Source organism: Bubalus bubalis, chromosome 3 (assembly GCF_019923935.1).
Source record: "Bubalus bubalis isolate 160015118507 breed Murrah chromosome 3, NDDB_SH_1, whole genome shotgun sequence".
NCBI classification, from domain to species: Eukaryota; Metazoa; Chordata; class Mammalia; order Artiodactyla; family Bovidae; genus Bubalus; species Bubalus bubalis.
The window spans coordinates 98,764,537-98,780,589 of record NC_059159.1 but is presented as its reverse complement, the minus strand read 5'-3'; the positions used below and the strand labels follow the sequence as shown (position 1 = coordinate 98,780,589).

General features: G+C 39.7%; 1 protein-coding gene across 32 annotated transcripts in view; it reads right to left on the bottom strand.

Moving 5' to 3' along the window:
- PTPRD (protein tyrosine phosphatase receptor type D) overlaps nt 1-16,053 on the bottom strand; it is a 536,986-nt gene that overhangs the window by 399,037 nt on the left and 121,896 nt on the right. The window lies entirely within an intron of this gene.

Sequence of the window (16,053 nt, the reverse complement as noted above, 5' to 3'; positions counted from 1 at the left end):
CTCTCTGTACCAGATGTCTCTTAGAAGCCCTTGTTCATTTATTCCCCTTGCATTTTCTAGAACATGCCAAGCAAGCTCCTGCCCTAGTCTCTTTGAACTGAATTGGCTCCCAGCCTAGAATACTAACCCCTTCCATGATTAATTTGCCACTCTCTTTCAAAACTATTTAACTGGCCCCTTCTCAATCGAGTTTACCTTGACCTGACCACTCAATTATAACAGTATCTGAATCCCCCTCCTACACACACACACACACACACACACACACACACACACAGAGTCTTGATTCTTCTACTCTGGGCTTTGCACAATTTTGAGCCCCCTAGAAGGTGCCCTTCATGATGCAGGATTCTGTTGTTTTGGTCACTAAACAGTGTATCCCAGAAACCTAGCACAGGAATCTCGCTGGAATGAATGAACTGCTTAAGGACCATGCATGCAAAACATTCAGAAAGCAGAAAGGGAGGAAGCTCAGACTTCAAGACCTGAACAACATTTGTCAATTCCAATGTGAGAGTAAAAAAAAAAAGAAAAAAAAAAAAAGATTTCTGGAAGAAAATAGCTTTGTGTAAATTTAAGGTAATAAATTGGATGGTATTGACAAATAAGCACAAAAGAGAGAAGCAAATCCTGCTGCTATATCTACCAATTATGAGCCCCTAATCATTACCAGGTACCTCACCACATTATCACAGCTAAGCCCCATGAAACAAGTGTAGGATACGGTTCTTATCCTTGTTTTACAGAAGAAAAATCTAAGATTAGACCAGAAGCTACAGTGGGGCATGAGTTCATCTTGTTTATTACCACATCCCCAGCAACTTGCAACCTGCTGGCAGGTAGCAGAGGAATATATGTTAACTGAACAAAAAACTATGCTCAGAGAGATTAATATACTTCCCCAGGATCACCCACCTAGTAAACAGCAAAAGGCAGGCTCCCAAGCCATATATTTTTTATTTAGAAGCTAATACCGTTCCACTATACCATATTTCTTCAGAATGAAATTGTAAAACATATATGGACCCACAAAAATGCAGCAGTCTGGCCAACTATATACCACCGTAATTCTTCAGGGCATTTCAATATAACAGAAGGAAATAGAAAAATCAATATTCCTAGTGAGTGTCACTCAAATGATCAAGCAACAATCACACTTCATTGGATCTGTTTAATATGAAGAAGGGCAAGGTACATTCTAGAAAGAATTCCATCAAAATTGATAAAGCAAATCTTCCAGCACCACATCCCTAGTCTTCCTACAAAGAGAAAGTCATTTTCACAGAAATATCGTATTACCCAGACAGGACTGTATGAGTAAACTCGTCTGCCTCCACCCAGCTGCTCACTTGGGCAGTGTCCTCTGAGCATTGGCCTTTGAAATGCTAATTCACTGGCTGAACAACTGCTCAACTGCTCTTTAGCCTTAAACATTCAGAGGCAGCACACTGGGTAGCCAGAGCAGCCCCTGAGGGAAAAAAGAGCTCCAGCAACCAGCCTGGCTTGACTCCAGGGGATGGATGAAATCAGGAGGAGGGCACGGGGGCCCCTCTCTCCAGCCCCCAGCAATGAGGGACCACCTGAGGTCCTTAAACCTGGCCTCCTTAGAATGTACAAAACTGGGGACCAGAGGATTGAAATGAATAATTCATCGTCCTCAATTCACATTCACCAGAAGTATCTATATAATTGCAGTTAAAGGACTTTAAATTTGCCCTTCTGCTTTATATTTCAGTGTGAGATACCTGGTAATGGAATCCATTCTCTAATTCACTTTCCACAAACAGAATCAGCCCAAATGTTTGCGGCTGATGCTTTGCTATTTTAACCACTTTCTGGAAGTTTTTGCTTTTTAACCATTTTCTGCTATTGTTAACCACTGAAAGGGCTGGAAAATCTTGGGATTTAGAAATTCTCATTTCTATTTTACAAAAGTCTATGGAGACTCAACACAGAGATCGAAAACCCCTGACCCCGGACCAGATCCATCCCCATTTCCTTTGGCCTCTATGTTACTGGTACTTAATTATTTTTAATTTAAATGCGTGAAAAGTAGGGCTGCTACTACTGCTGCTAAGTCACTTCAGTCATGTCCGACTCTGTGCGACCCCATAGATGGCAGCCCACCAGGCTCCCCCGTCCCTAGGATTCTCCAGGCAAGAACACTGGGGTGGGTTGCCATTTCCTTCTCCAATGCATGAGTGAAAAGTGAAAAGTCAAAGTGAAACTGAAGTCGCTCAGTCGTGTCCGACTCTTCACGACCCCATGGATTGCAGCCCACCAGGCTCCTCCATCTATGGGATTTTCCAGGCAAGAGTACTGGAGTGGGGTGCCCTACAAATCTGGACTTCAATCTTCTCTAGGAAAAGGAGAAGACCCTGGACATGCATTCTCAAATGGCAAGAAGAGGCTGGGTGGCTGCTTCCCTCATGAAATCCAGCAGAGACTTTCCAAAGAGCTAAACTGCTGTTTCCATATGAATTTTACTTGACTGGTCACTATAGGAACTGAATTTGCTACCATTGGCTGCGTTCAAGGCTCAGCTTTGGGAAGAGGACAAGAAGCAGGATCTGAGATGAGTAAATATACTTTTCCTGAGCAAGTGGAAATTTTAGACAATTTTAGATTTAGTTTGTCTATAAAGGCTGAATAAAAAAGTATGGCAACTATGATAACTGTTAGGAGAAACTCAAAAACCATAATACGGTGCATTAGATGCACTGGCAGAGGAGGGGGAGGGTAGAAGAGAAATATACAAAGAAGTGTGTACTTTTCTGGCTACTTCTCCTAACTGTTTCCTCTATGATTCATTCCGTACTTACGAAGTTCAATCCATCACAAAATCCTGCAAGTTTTTAATCCTCTTAAATAAATTTTGTATCTGGCCCCTCTTTATCCTATAGCCACAGTCACAGTTCAGACCATCTTGACTCTTATCCTACTTGGCTTTACAGCAACTCACCCTGAAGTTCATCCTCTACACAGCTGTCAGTGACCTACCAAAAATGCAATTTAGACCACATCACTTTCCAGTTTAAAACATTTCACTGCTTCCCTTATCAGCTGGTAATGCTAAACTGGGATTAAGAATTAATTGGGGAACATAAAAAAAAAAAAAAACCTATGCTTGGTCCTAAAATTCATATATTTTGATTTAAATGTTCAGTGTGGGCCCTAGACAGCTATATTTTATCCCCAGTGATTATAAAGTATCATCAGGTTGAGAACCACTGATTTATCAGGCAAGCTCCAAGCTCTTTAGCTTTGCTTTAATACCCTCCAGTATGTTTCTGTCTCTACCATCTCTGTTCACATTCGCTACAAATTCCAACAACAGCCTGCTACTGGCAACACCATATGCACCTGCCTACTACTGCACACAGCCCCCTATGTTGTAATTACCTCTTTATGTCTCTCCCACTATTCAGAGAGCAGTGACTTAGCTCAGTCTTCCTGTTACCTATAAGTTACCTGGGACATAGTGGGCCTAAGTAAGAGTGGCCAAAGTCAGCAGAAAAGATGGATCTGAAAGAGTAGGTAAGATCTGGAATGCCAAAGCTGTTCGGTCAGAAAGGGAGAAAGGGAGAATACTAGCAAAGCTGGAAAAAATGAAAGCACTTTTTGAGTTAAACAGGTTGGTGACTGTGAGTAATGCGTGAAAGCTTCTCTTAGGCCACAAAGAGGAGCCTAGTGGCCTGAGTGGGCTTCCCTCATAGCTCAACTGGTAAAGAATCCGCCAGCAATGCAGGAGACCCAGGTTCAATTCCTGGGCCAGGAAGATCCGCAGGAGAAGGGATAGGCTACCCACTCCAGTATTCTTGGGCTTCCCTTGTGGCTCAGCTAGTAAAGAATCCACCTGCAATGTTGAGACCTGGGTTAGATCTCTGGGTTGGGAAGATCCCCTGGAGAAGGGAAAGGCTACCCACTCTAGTATTCTGGACTGGAGAATCCCATGGACTGTATAGTCCATGGGGTCGCAGAGTTGGACACGACTGAGCAACTTTCACTTTCAGTGGCCTGAGTAAATACACCAAAGGAAAGAGAGCCAATTTATCCCCTGCCCAATAGTGGTGTCAGATCCATTTGTTAAACTGCAAACTCGCTAGAGGGAACAGATCCCAGAATACAAGCAATTGTTTTATTATAATTATCATAATACCCTTCCTGTTTCCATCTCACATTCCAAATCAGTACAATTAAAATGCAAAAAGAATTATGTGATTTGCAATTGCTAAATGATCTTTTTATATCCTTTTGCTGATGTAGTCTTGATTATTTCAGAAACAGTAGTTTTCCACAGTGGTTTCTGCCACTTAGTTCAAATGATTCATGCGGTGGGGATCTCATTCTTTCCCTTGAGACTTTACTCCATAGTTGAACAGACTTAACCATTACTCATCGTCCTTATTCAGCCAAGATTTCTGTCTAATCTAATTAGTACTCTTTCTTCATGCAACTCTAAACAATCTCCAATCCTTATGAGAATATGGTTAGGCCCTTCCTACGTTTTCAGAAACTTGTGCCTTCTAGTAGCTGCCAGGACAAACTGGCAATAGCTGGTAATTTAAATTTTCCCAAGTAAGTCAGGGATTCCAATTGCAATCAACTGCAAACTGCCCTCTCTCCATGCCCTATGAAGGCCTTTCCATTTGATGACAGTGTGGATCAAAGTGTTATTTCCGAGCATTGCTGCTGGATCAATGGTGCTTTCTTGTGAAGAGTTTTATTTTGCTTTTGATTTATGAGTGCTGAGACGGTACAGAGGACATCAATACTAGAAGCATCCATGAAGTGATCAAATTCACCATGATATTTCTGCTTTTGCTTGCCTTTATGAAACCAGTATCAGGCTTCAATACCCATAACTACAAACCTGTTTCTTTACAGACCGTGTTACAACATTCCCATCAAACATAACACTTCCCAACACTTTTTATCCTAAGATGTTCATAGCTCCAAATGTCAGGCCCACAGTGCAATGAAAACTATCCCACAGCTGATAAATTATTCATTTGTCAGGAGTTTACAATCTGAAGTGGCACTAAACAGCCGAGTACCTGAAGCACCCCCCAAAGACATAAAGCACAACAACATGCACAGCTTATTCTGCATAAATTCTAAAGGTTAAGTGCTATTAAACATCTCTGTTTATCAAGAGACGTGCTCCTTGAACTCATTTATTCTAATTAATCTGCTCCCAATAAACGTTACTAACAAAGTAAACTGCTAAAAGAGAGTAATCAAACACATCGCTTTCCCCTGACTAATCCCACCAGGTTAAAACAAAGTTTTCTGCTAATAAATATTCTCTAATCCCCACTATTTTTAGAGGAGAACTTGTGTGCAAGGGCACAAGCAGAGGTCATGACCATGACCCTCAGTCCAAAGCTGGCTCACTGCATGGGTACGTAAATAAAGTTCTACTGTAACACCACGTCTCCAACACATTTAGGAATTGTTGTGGTTGTCTTCTTGTTGTAACACAGAGGTGAAGAGTTGTCACAGAGACTGCTTGGCTCACAAAATAAAAAAAGAAAAATGTTTACTATATATATCAGATCAGATCAGTTGCTCAGTCATGTCCGACTCTTTGCAACCCCATGAATCACAGCACGCCAGGCCTCCCTGTCCATCACCAACAAAACCATTCATCGACCTCTAGTCAAAAGGAATGCAAAAATGTGGAAAGGTTTCAGAAGTTTACCACTAGATCAGGCTTTAACTGGTGTATATCAACATGTTCATCTCCTCAAGAAAGGACTGCCGTTAAACACTTGTTATTTAGAATGCCATCTGTGGTACGGAGCCGGAAGAGAAAAAAGAATAAATGACAGGTCCAAGCTAGTTCCTCAAGCTGGTAGGTGTTTCATTTTGTTGACAATAATCACTAGCATTCCAGTTACCTATTGCTGTGTTTCAAACCACCTCAAAACTTGCTTAAGGCAAAGATTTCTCTGCCCAGGATTCTGCCTTGCAGGCTTCAGTTGGGTGGTTCTACTCAACTCATTTGAGATCACTCTCATGGCACCAGGAGGAGGCTGGGCTCCAGCCAGAATACCTGGAAGGCCACAATATGTGCAGGCCTTCTGGGCAGTTCTTTCCATGCAGTCCCTCCAGCTAAACAGCTGGGCATCTTTCTACGATGACTCCAGGCATCATAGACTGGACACGCAAGCTCCCAGACTGAAAAGGGTTAAGCCCAGGACAAGCACAGCATCTCTGCTGCAGCACTGTGTACGTCAAAGCACCTCAATGAAACAAGCCCAATCCAAGGGGAGGAGAATCTGACTCCACCTTGAGAGGGGCTATAGAAGAGTTTGTCCATGATTCCCAACCTACCGGAACATGACTAAGAAGATGATCACACCATGCTTACAGTGGTTAACGTCATGCTTAAAGTCAGAACTTACTGCTGACAATTTCAATTAAAATTGGCCGATGAGAGCAACAAGGAAGCCTAATGATAAGTGAAAACCATTTTATAATAAAATACTAGTTGCACAGATGCAAACATTTCCAAATTGATAGTATTTTTTTTTTTAATTGAAACAGGACAGAGGCCTTCATAATAGTCATTCAATGGTTCTCTAGTTCTTACACAGTGCATAAACTATGGAAATGGTGTAATCTTTCCTCCGTGATTCTGAATCCTCACTCTGCTACGAATGAAGTCCCAGCACTACTGCAGTGGAGATGGGCCTCTGAAATCTCCCTTGGTGGTGACACCCCTCTGTCCCCTTGTCCAGGTTTCTGGTCACTAAGCATTTTGTTCTTGTGCCTGCTCTTTTTAATCGTTCTGCCTCTTCCACAGACAAAGCATCAAGAGAGCTAAATTCTAGGGCTTTCTCCATCACCTTCTCGCTCCAGGCAAGTCATCTGTTCTGACCCTTGGTTTCTTTTATCTGAGAAGTGACTGATGCTGAAGCTGAAGCTCCAGTACTCTGGCAACCTGATGCAAAGAACTGACTCACTGGAAAACACCCTGATGCTAGGAAAGACTGAAGGCAGGAGGAGAAGGGGATGACAGAGGATGAGATGGTTGGATGGCAACACCAACTCAATAGACATGAGTTTGAGCAAGCTCCGGGAGTTGGTGATGGACAGGGAAACCAGGCATGCTGCAGTCCATGGGGTCGCAAAGAGTCGGACATGATTGCGCGACTGAACTGAACTGAACTGCAGATGATAAAAGGTATCCTCCCTACTCCTAGAGTATTCAGGAATGAGGTAAGATATAAAATGTTTAAAAATTATACAAGGGGATGATATTTTCATGATCAATGCTATAAGATAAAGTGGATTTTATTACTAAAACAAAGTAAAATAAAAATAATATATTAACAAAATTAATATACTATAAAGAAACTTGTTGATGTAATAACAATGGCTAAGTTATGACCAACCTAGATAGCATATTGAAAAGCAGAGACATTACTTTGGCAACAAAGGTCCGTCTAATCAAGGCTATGGTTTTTCCTGTGATCATGTATGGATGTGAGAGTTGGACTGTGAAGAAGGCTGAGTGCCGAAGAATTGATGCTTTTGAACTGTGGTGTTGGAGAAGACTCTTGAGAGTCCCTTGGACTGCAAGGAGATCCAACCAGTCCATTCTGAAGGAGATCAGCCCTGGGATTTCTTAGGAGGGAATGATGCTAAAGCTGAAACTCCAGTACTTTGACCACCTCATGCGAAGAGTTGACTCATTGGAAAAGACTCTGATGCTGGAAGGGATTGGGGGCAGGAGGAGAAAGGGACGACAGAGGATGAGATGGCTGGATGGCATCACTGACTCGATGGAGGTGAGTCTGAGTGAACTCCGGGAGTTGGTGATGGACAGGGAGGCCTGGTGTGCTGCGATTCATGGGGTCGCAAAGAGTTGGACATGACTGAGCGACTGAACTGAACTGAATATTTATTTAGTGCTTACTATGTGTACGGTATAGTTCTAAGCACCTTCCATTGGTTAATATTTAATCTTCACAGCAACCCTATAATTATCATGCAATACTGTAGACAACAAATTGAGACATAAAGAAATTAGGCAATCAGTTCCTGGTTATACAGACATTAAACAGAAATCACATTTAGCTTTTTCAGTTTGCATAGCTGATTTCAAGACCTCACAAAATGCCTAACATATTTCTGACAAAATTTCCCCCTTCTGTTAGAAGGGCAGAATCTCCCTCTTCTAGTCTCTGCACCAGCATTCTGTACCAGAAAAGTGAAAAGTATTAGTCCTTAAGTCATGTCCAACTCTTTGCAACCCCATGGACTGTAGCCCCCCAGGCTCCTCTGTCCGTGGGATTCTCTAGGCAAGAATACTGGAGTGGGTTTCCATCTTCCCAATCCAGGTGTTGAACATGAGTCTCCTGTATTGCAAGCGGATTCCTTAGTCTTAGCCACCAAGGAAGCCCATCCTGCGCCAGCACTTACACACTATTAGTGTTCTTAACCAAGGGTCTCTTTGCCCCTCAGGGAACATTTAGCAATATCTGAAGACTTCTGGTTGTCACAACTGGGGGCTAGAATGTTACTGGGAATAAGCCAGGGATGCTGCTACATATTCTTCAATTCTCAGGGCAAACCTCACCCAACACAAAGAATTACCCAGCCCAAAACGTCAACAGTGTTAAGCTTGACAAACTCCGGGCTACATTGATGGCACAAATACAGCCAGGAGAGATTTAACTGAGTTCAGCATATAAGTTATAAAACAAATCTATGACATGATGCTTTTTTTTATTATGCTTTATTTGTTGCTGTTCAAGGTATTGCTCATTCCTTGAGCTGAAAATCATCTCAGCTAGGAGAAAATGCAAGACAATTGATTTCTACATACATCAGGGAGGTTGGTTTCTACAATGGGATAAAGATGAACCTTTACTGAATACCTGCCATGCATCAGGTATTCACAGCACTTCGCATAAAGGATTTCATTTGAATCTCACAGCAACTTATAAGAGCTATGAGTATCCCCAAACGGTCAGAAGAATTGAGAAAACTGTTCAAGGTAAGCAGAGGAACCAGAATTTAAGCCAAATCTAGTTGCTAACCCTGCATACTATTTTACAGAAAACATATTTAACTTATAGTTTAATAATCCTTAATTTATTATCCTGTAACTCCCCTGGGCTTAAAACTAAGTCCAATGTGTTAAATCACATAAGCAATAGATTTCCTCCAAGTAAAAGAAGTTTACCAGGAAAAAGTTAATTAAAATTATTTCATCTACATAGAGGACATACTTTCCCTACAGGAATCACTTAGGAATCCCATTGCTGTGTGGTGGTGGTGTAGTTGCTAAGACGTGTCCAACTCTTGTGAGCCCACGGGCTGCAGCCCACCAGACTTCTCTGTCCATAGATTTTCCAGGCAAGAATACTGGCGTGGGTTGCCATTTGCTTCTCCAGGGGATCTTCCCAACCTAGGGATTGAACCCAGGTCTCCTGCACTGTAGGCAGATTCTTTACCAAATGAACACCAGGGTTCTTAACTAATTGGAACCATATAGATGAAAGGCCTATAGAATCTTCCTTCTTCCCTGCAAAGGTATGCTGGCCATCACTTTCCAATTAAAAAAAGCTCTGTTTTCATATGTACCTCCTTAGTCCTCTCCAGCTCTGGATATTGATGGAGTGTAGACTTCACTGCAGAAATATCTGCTTCAGAAGAAAAACAAATTATGCCAGAGCTAAAGAGTTAAAAGTAGATTATTTTTGCTCTTATTAACCAAAGGTTTTAGTGTCAAAGTCTACATGGATGGTACAAAGGAAATTTCATTCAAGGAGCTTAGAAAATGAATTTAGAACCTAATCAGAGATTGCGCCAACCCTTCAATGAACTATTTGAGAAAGAAACATTTACTTTGTCCAGTAGAGGACAGTGTGCCCAACTAAGGTTTCATAGATAGATATCCCAAGAACACATGCGTTTCCCACATACTGGAGCAATCCAACACCTTTTAAGGCCCACAGGGCCACATGGTCTAGCCCCACCCCGCTCTCCTGCCTTCCCACCCACTGTGCCTCAGACCCTTGGGCCTTATTTTATCCTGTGAACATAGGAGGCTTCTTTCCTTCAGGCTTTTGTGAATCACTGTTCTATTTGCCTGGATGCCTTGAACTCTCCTTTTTCACAGCTGGTGGCTCCCCATCACTCAGCTTAAGTGTTGTCTCTCACTAAGCAACACCTTCCTTGATAGAAAATGAAGAAATGCCCTGTCCCCTCCTCTAATACCCCCCTTACTTTCACAGCACATCACCCTGTTTCATTATCTCTGCTGCATTTGTAACTATCAAAGTCACACTGTTCATTTATCTCTTGTTCATAACCTTGTGCTGCATGCTTCTCTCCTCCCTCCCCAGCTAGAATGTAAAATCTGTGATAACAAGAACCAGGATATGGCTTGTTTGGGGCACACAGTAGGCATATACTGAATTAAACATTAATTTTAAACTAAACATTGTGATTTAAATTTACTTTTAAAGGATATACATAGACATTAAAGAGGTGCTCTTTGTAATGACCTAAAATCACTACAGCTGAAAACAATGAATGCCTTCCCTTAGTCTATTTTTTTTAATAGCTAATACTTTTATTAATAGGTAGTTGCAGTGACATTTCTGAAAATCAAGTTGTAAACTGTTGTTACCAATTAAAATGAGGTTCACAAAAATCTTGGAGGAGGGTTCAGGATGGGGAACACATGTATACCTGTGGCGGATTCATTTTGATATTTGGCAAAACTAATACAGTTATGTAAAGTTTAAAAATAAAATAAAATTAAAAAAAAAAAAAACACAGCTAAAAAAAATGATCATACCTAAAAATTCAAAAAAAAAAAAAAAAAATCTTAACTTGACCAGATATAAAACAATTTAAAAATCTTTAAAGGTGTACAGAGGGAAAAAACAGGCTCTTTTCAAAACATGTTTGTCATTACCAAAAATATCTGTCTTTAGGTAAAAATAAAAAGTCGCATGCTGCATAAATAATACAGATAGTTCTAACGATCTGGTCAATGGCATGCAGAACTTAAGGTCTGCAATTTTTTGTGGTAAACAAACAACCACAATTTATTTTTCTCTCACTCCTTTATGAAGTGAAGTGAAATGAAAGTCGCTCAGTCATGTTCGACTCTGCAGCCCCATGGACTATATGGTCCATGGAATTCTACAGGCCAGAATACTGGAATGGGTAGCTGTTCCCTTATCCAGGGGATCTTCCCAACCCAGGGATCGAACCCAGGTCTCCTGCATTGCAGACAGATTCTTTAACAGCTGAGCCACAGGGAAGCAATTCAGCTAAAACAACAAACAAAGGAAAAACTAAGAGAGAAAATAAACTACTGGAATGTATTTAACCAGCTCCTTTTACTTCCTGCACTTATAGCCCCAAAGTAACGTATTATGCGCTACTTTTTAAATATGAAAATATAAGTACTTAGTGTATTTTAATGTCACATTTAACAACTGTAGTATAAAAGAACTGTCAGAACACTATGTTGTGACTATACAAAATCCATCACATATTGTAAAGTGAATTTAAAAATTTCATTAGAGAACAAAAACTAAATTAAAATACCTTTTCTAGTAAGGTTTTAAAGTTCATTCACAGTTTTAAACTAATTCTGGATTCCAAAGTACTTTTTCTTTTTGACAAACACATGAATATAAAGGTAAGTTTAAATAAAATTGTCTGAACAACCAAAAAAAGAAATTATAAGTATGAACAATGATGTATTTCGGGGAAAAAGGACATGCTAAAAATAAAGAATTACATGTCCCTCATTAGCTTTTTTCTTTCACTCAGAATTATGATAATCTGTTGTTGGTTCAAGTTTTAGGAGAATGTATCTCAGTAAAATCAACTTTTTTTTTTTTTTTTCAGTTTCAAGGCCATCTGGTCTTCCTAACTGCCATCACTCTTCTCTCCTGCTTCCCATCTTTTAACCTTCATCAGGACTCTTAAAAGACCTCAAGGACATTTTTGCTGGCCTGGCTCCAAAAGACTTTTCCATCCCTGCTACCACCACACTGCTGTTTTTTCACATCTCTTTCTGTTACTCTTCCAGCTGTCCTTGGAATAAAACCCAAGATACTGAACAAGTTCTAAAGCCTTACATTACATAGCCCTGCTTACTTGTATATTCTTATTCGATTACTTCCCCCTTCTCACCACCTGGGATCCAGTTACATCCATTCTTTCAAGTCCCCAGAATATAGTAGGTAGTCCCTGTCTTGCCAAATAAAAGTTTCTTGAACTTTAACAGCTCTTGCAGGTGTAGTTTAGTTAACTCCTATTCATCCATCAAGTGCTAACTCAAAAAGCATTCCCTCAGAGCTATGCATTTCATCTTCTTTAACAGAACTATACCTTTAAAAAAATTATTGATGTGAAAACTAGTAAAACCTGTAGTTAATAGTCTTGTGCTAATATTGACTTTCTGATTTTGATAATGTACTGCAATTATGTAACACATCATTATTGGGGAAATATGTGTGAAGTCTACACGGAAAATGCTGTACAATTTTAATTTCTTTCAAGTATAAAATTATTTCACAATAAGCAAAAAAGTAAATCACTGCTTCAGAAACCTTTTATTACTCTTCTGAATAGCTGAGACATTAACCTCCTTATTTTCTTCCCTCATAACATTTATCACCAAACATACAAAAATTTTGAGATTAATCATCCCTCTATGGGGTAAGGATCCTATTCCTTTACCTCATCATTGTTTAGCCAGTAGTTACCTCAATACTTGACACAGGAAATATGTCCAATAAATAATTATTAAAGTGAGTATTAAATACATGAATGTACCAGTCAATGCCCATTGGTGGCAAAACTGTATATATAATGATATATATTTACAGTTTCAAAAGATACTGCTCAAATTATGATGTTAATGGGATCATCAATGTCCTAAATATTGATCTAAATGTTTAGATCTACATACATATGATTCTAATTTGGAAATGATGCAAATCAATGAGAAAAAAGCACAACAGCAACTAACATTTAGTGAATATTTAATCCTATTCTTCAAAATACTTTATAAGCAGTTCTCTATTTAATCCTTATGATATCCATATCGAATGTATGCCACTTTTCATCTTCATTTTACAGATATGAAAATGGCCTACAGACTTGTAACTTGCACATGGTTAGAACACTTATACAGCAGAGGCAAGATTTGAACACAGGGCTTCCCTTGGGGCTCAGCTTGTAAAGAATCTGCCTGCAGTGTGGGAGACCTGGGTTAAATCCCTGAATTGGGAAGATCCCCTGGAGAAGGGAAAGGCTACCTACTCCAGTATTCTGGCCTAGAGAATTCCATGGACTGTATAGTCCATAGGGTCGCAAAGAGTTGGACATGACTGAGCAACTAAGCACATTCGGCTTCCAAGTCTATATTCTTAAGTACGACTCCTGCCTAGAAATAAAGCCTGGGAGCGCTGCTTGAGAGAGTTTTGAAAAGTAAGCCATGAAATCTAAAGGAAGATTACAAGTTGATGTGGAACCACACTTCTTTAAATCTTTGTATCCCCACCATTATACACAGTTTTCCATGGAGTACATGCTCACTCGCTAGTGCGCTCTCTCTCTGTCACACACTCACACACACACACACACACACACACACACACTGCATCACAAATGAATAAATAAATCTAAAGCAAGCTAAGGAAAAGAGAAAAAGCAAAATGATAGATAAGAGAATCAATTTCCACCCAAGCACCAGTACTATTAATTCTTTATTTCCAGATGGACACTGGTTGGGAATTCTCTGAATTTACTGAAGCAGGACAACAAAGGCAGAAGAGTGGAGGCTCCCAAACAGATCAAACTTATTTGAAATGAATCAGGTAAATAGTAACTACGTGAGGAAAATTAAAGAAACTAAGAATGTCCTGGGAAAGAAATTAAGGAATCACAGAACAGTATAGTCAAATATCACCAGGCTATGAGCAGTAACAAGAAGCAATCACAAATATTTCAGATATTGTTCCATCTGTCAAGCTTAAGGGCCTCGTCGCAAGTAGAGATCAGAGATAACAAATATGTCGTATCTTGGACTAAAAATAAAGCAAGTCCCTTTATACACAATAAAATGCTTTGAAGTATACACATTTGTTGATTGTGTCACATATTCTTAACCTTACTAGATAGGTACAGCTCTGCTGGGAGCAATTAATTGAGAAAGCTACAGAAAACTCTGCAAAGGATAAGTGAAATAGTTGGAATACTTTTCTTGCTGCAGACAGCTGGATGGTGCTAATTTAGCTACTTTACCATGAGGGGAGGAAGGAGGGAGCAGTAAGGTTTTTTGTATTTTGCCACACCTCTGCAAATTCAGAGAAAAGGAAAACAAGGAAGGCATTGATAAGCATGGAAAATGAACTGGCTTTCTTCCTGCTTTCCTCAATGAGCTTGTCTATTCTAACTGGCCCAAGGAACCAGTACACTTTTTATTCAGGTGACATACACCAAAGGGAATCTAACCAGAGAGCTGTGCTAAGCAGCAGTTTACCTTTTGTTTTTCAAATAGCTTTACTGGAATATGATTCCCAGACATACAGATCACCCATTCAAAATGTCCTTCTTTAATGGTATTTTGTACCTGTATATCCAATTAGTATCAGCACCCCAATCTAATTTTAGAACATTTTCATCATCCCTAGCAATTAATACATTTTAACAGATGGTTAAATGGTTTGTGATCTAAATACATAAATACATACAAGCATATATACATATATCATACATGCCTAAACACTCATAATCCAAAATAAAAACTAAAGCACATTTCTGATGAGCTATGAATGCTCTCAGTGAAATGGCCCTGTCTACTGGAAGGAACACATTTTGATGACAGAAAAAAGACAGTCTATCTATTCCTAACTTCATTTTGGTGATCTAACTACTTGAGTTAGGTTTCTTTGCAGAAGTAATTTCTGCAAAATACAAAAGGAATCATTTTCCCTGCCCTTCAAACTCATCATTTTCCTGTTTTTCAGTTTTCTTCCTGAAGAATAATTTCTGGCCATATCAAAAGCCACTTACTCTCTTCATTACTATGTTTACTTCCATCTCGAACTTTCCAGACCAGGGGCCCATATATTCCTGTATTTGGTTACAGTAAATATCTCCAGCTCCTCCTCCTGAGCAGCTCAAGAAAATTCATTACAGGAAGCAACAAAACAGGAAGATGGAAACACTTTCCATTAGCCATTAGACCCAAGCCAAATTAATTTTAAATTGGTAATATCTTAAGCTTGAAAAAGCAGATATGCTTCAAATTTTTCCCTCTTGATCTTCAGATTAACTCCTGGAACAGAGTTTATAAGAGTCACCTATGTATAGGATTTTTTTTTTTTTTTTAAGAGAGGCAAGCTGGGGACTTTTAACACACTGCAGGAAAATCTGGTTTATCAATCATCCAAATTTTTATAATCTGTAGATCAAATTTAAATAATTTTAGCACAGTACCTAAACACAACTGCTCAATGAAAAATATTAGCTGAATGTTTTTGAATAATAGATAACACATTAAATATCTACTGTGTGTTATCTGCTGATCTGTGTTTTACATTAATTCATTTCATCCTCAATAAACCCAAGAGAAGGCACTAGTCTATGCCATCACCATCATCACTCATCATCCACATTTTTAAGATAGGAAACTGAGGAAAAGAGTACGAGGCATCATGCTCCAGGTTACAAAAGGACAGGCAGAATTTAAAACCAGACTCTGGTTTCAGAGCTTACTTTATTGAGTACCACCCTATGCTCCCCATCAGAAAACAAGCAAGTCGGTCATCTTACAATAACGATGTCAGTCTATTCTCTAATGCCAAAGAAATAATGCAGTTACATTGGACAGAGAGATATACTACCAGAGGGTGGATAAAAGAAACCTAGTTGCTTTCATATAGGACAGAAGTACTGCAAGTTGATGGGGACTACAGGGAGGTTCATTAACAGCAAGAAGGAACATGAGGGTGTGTTCATCATCTGAGACAGCAAAGAGGCAAAAAGCAGCGGGAAAAA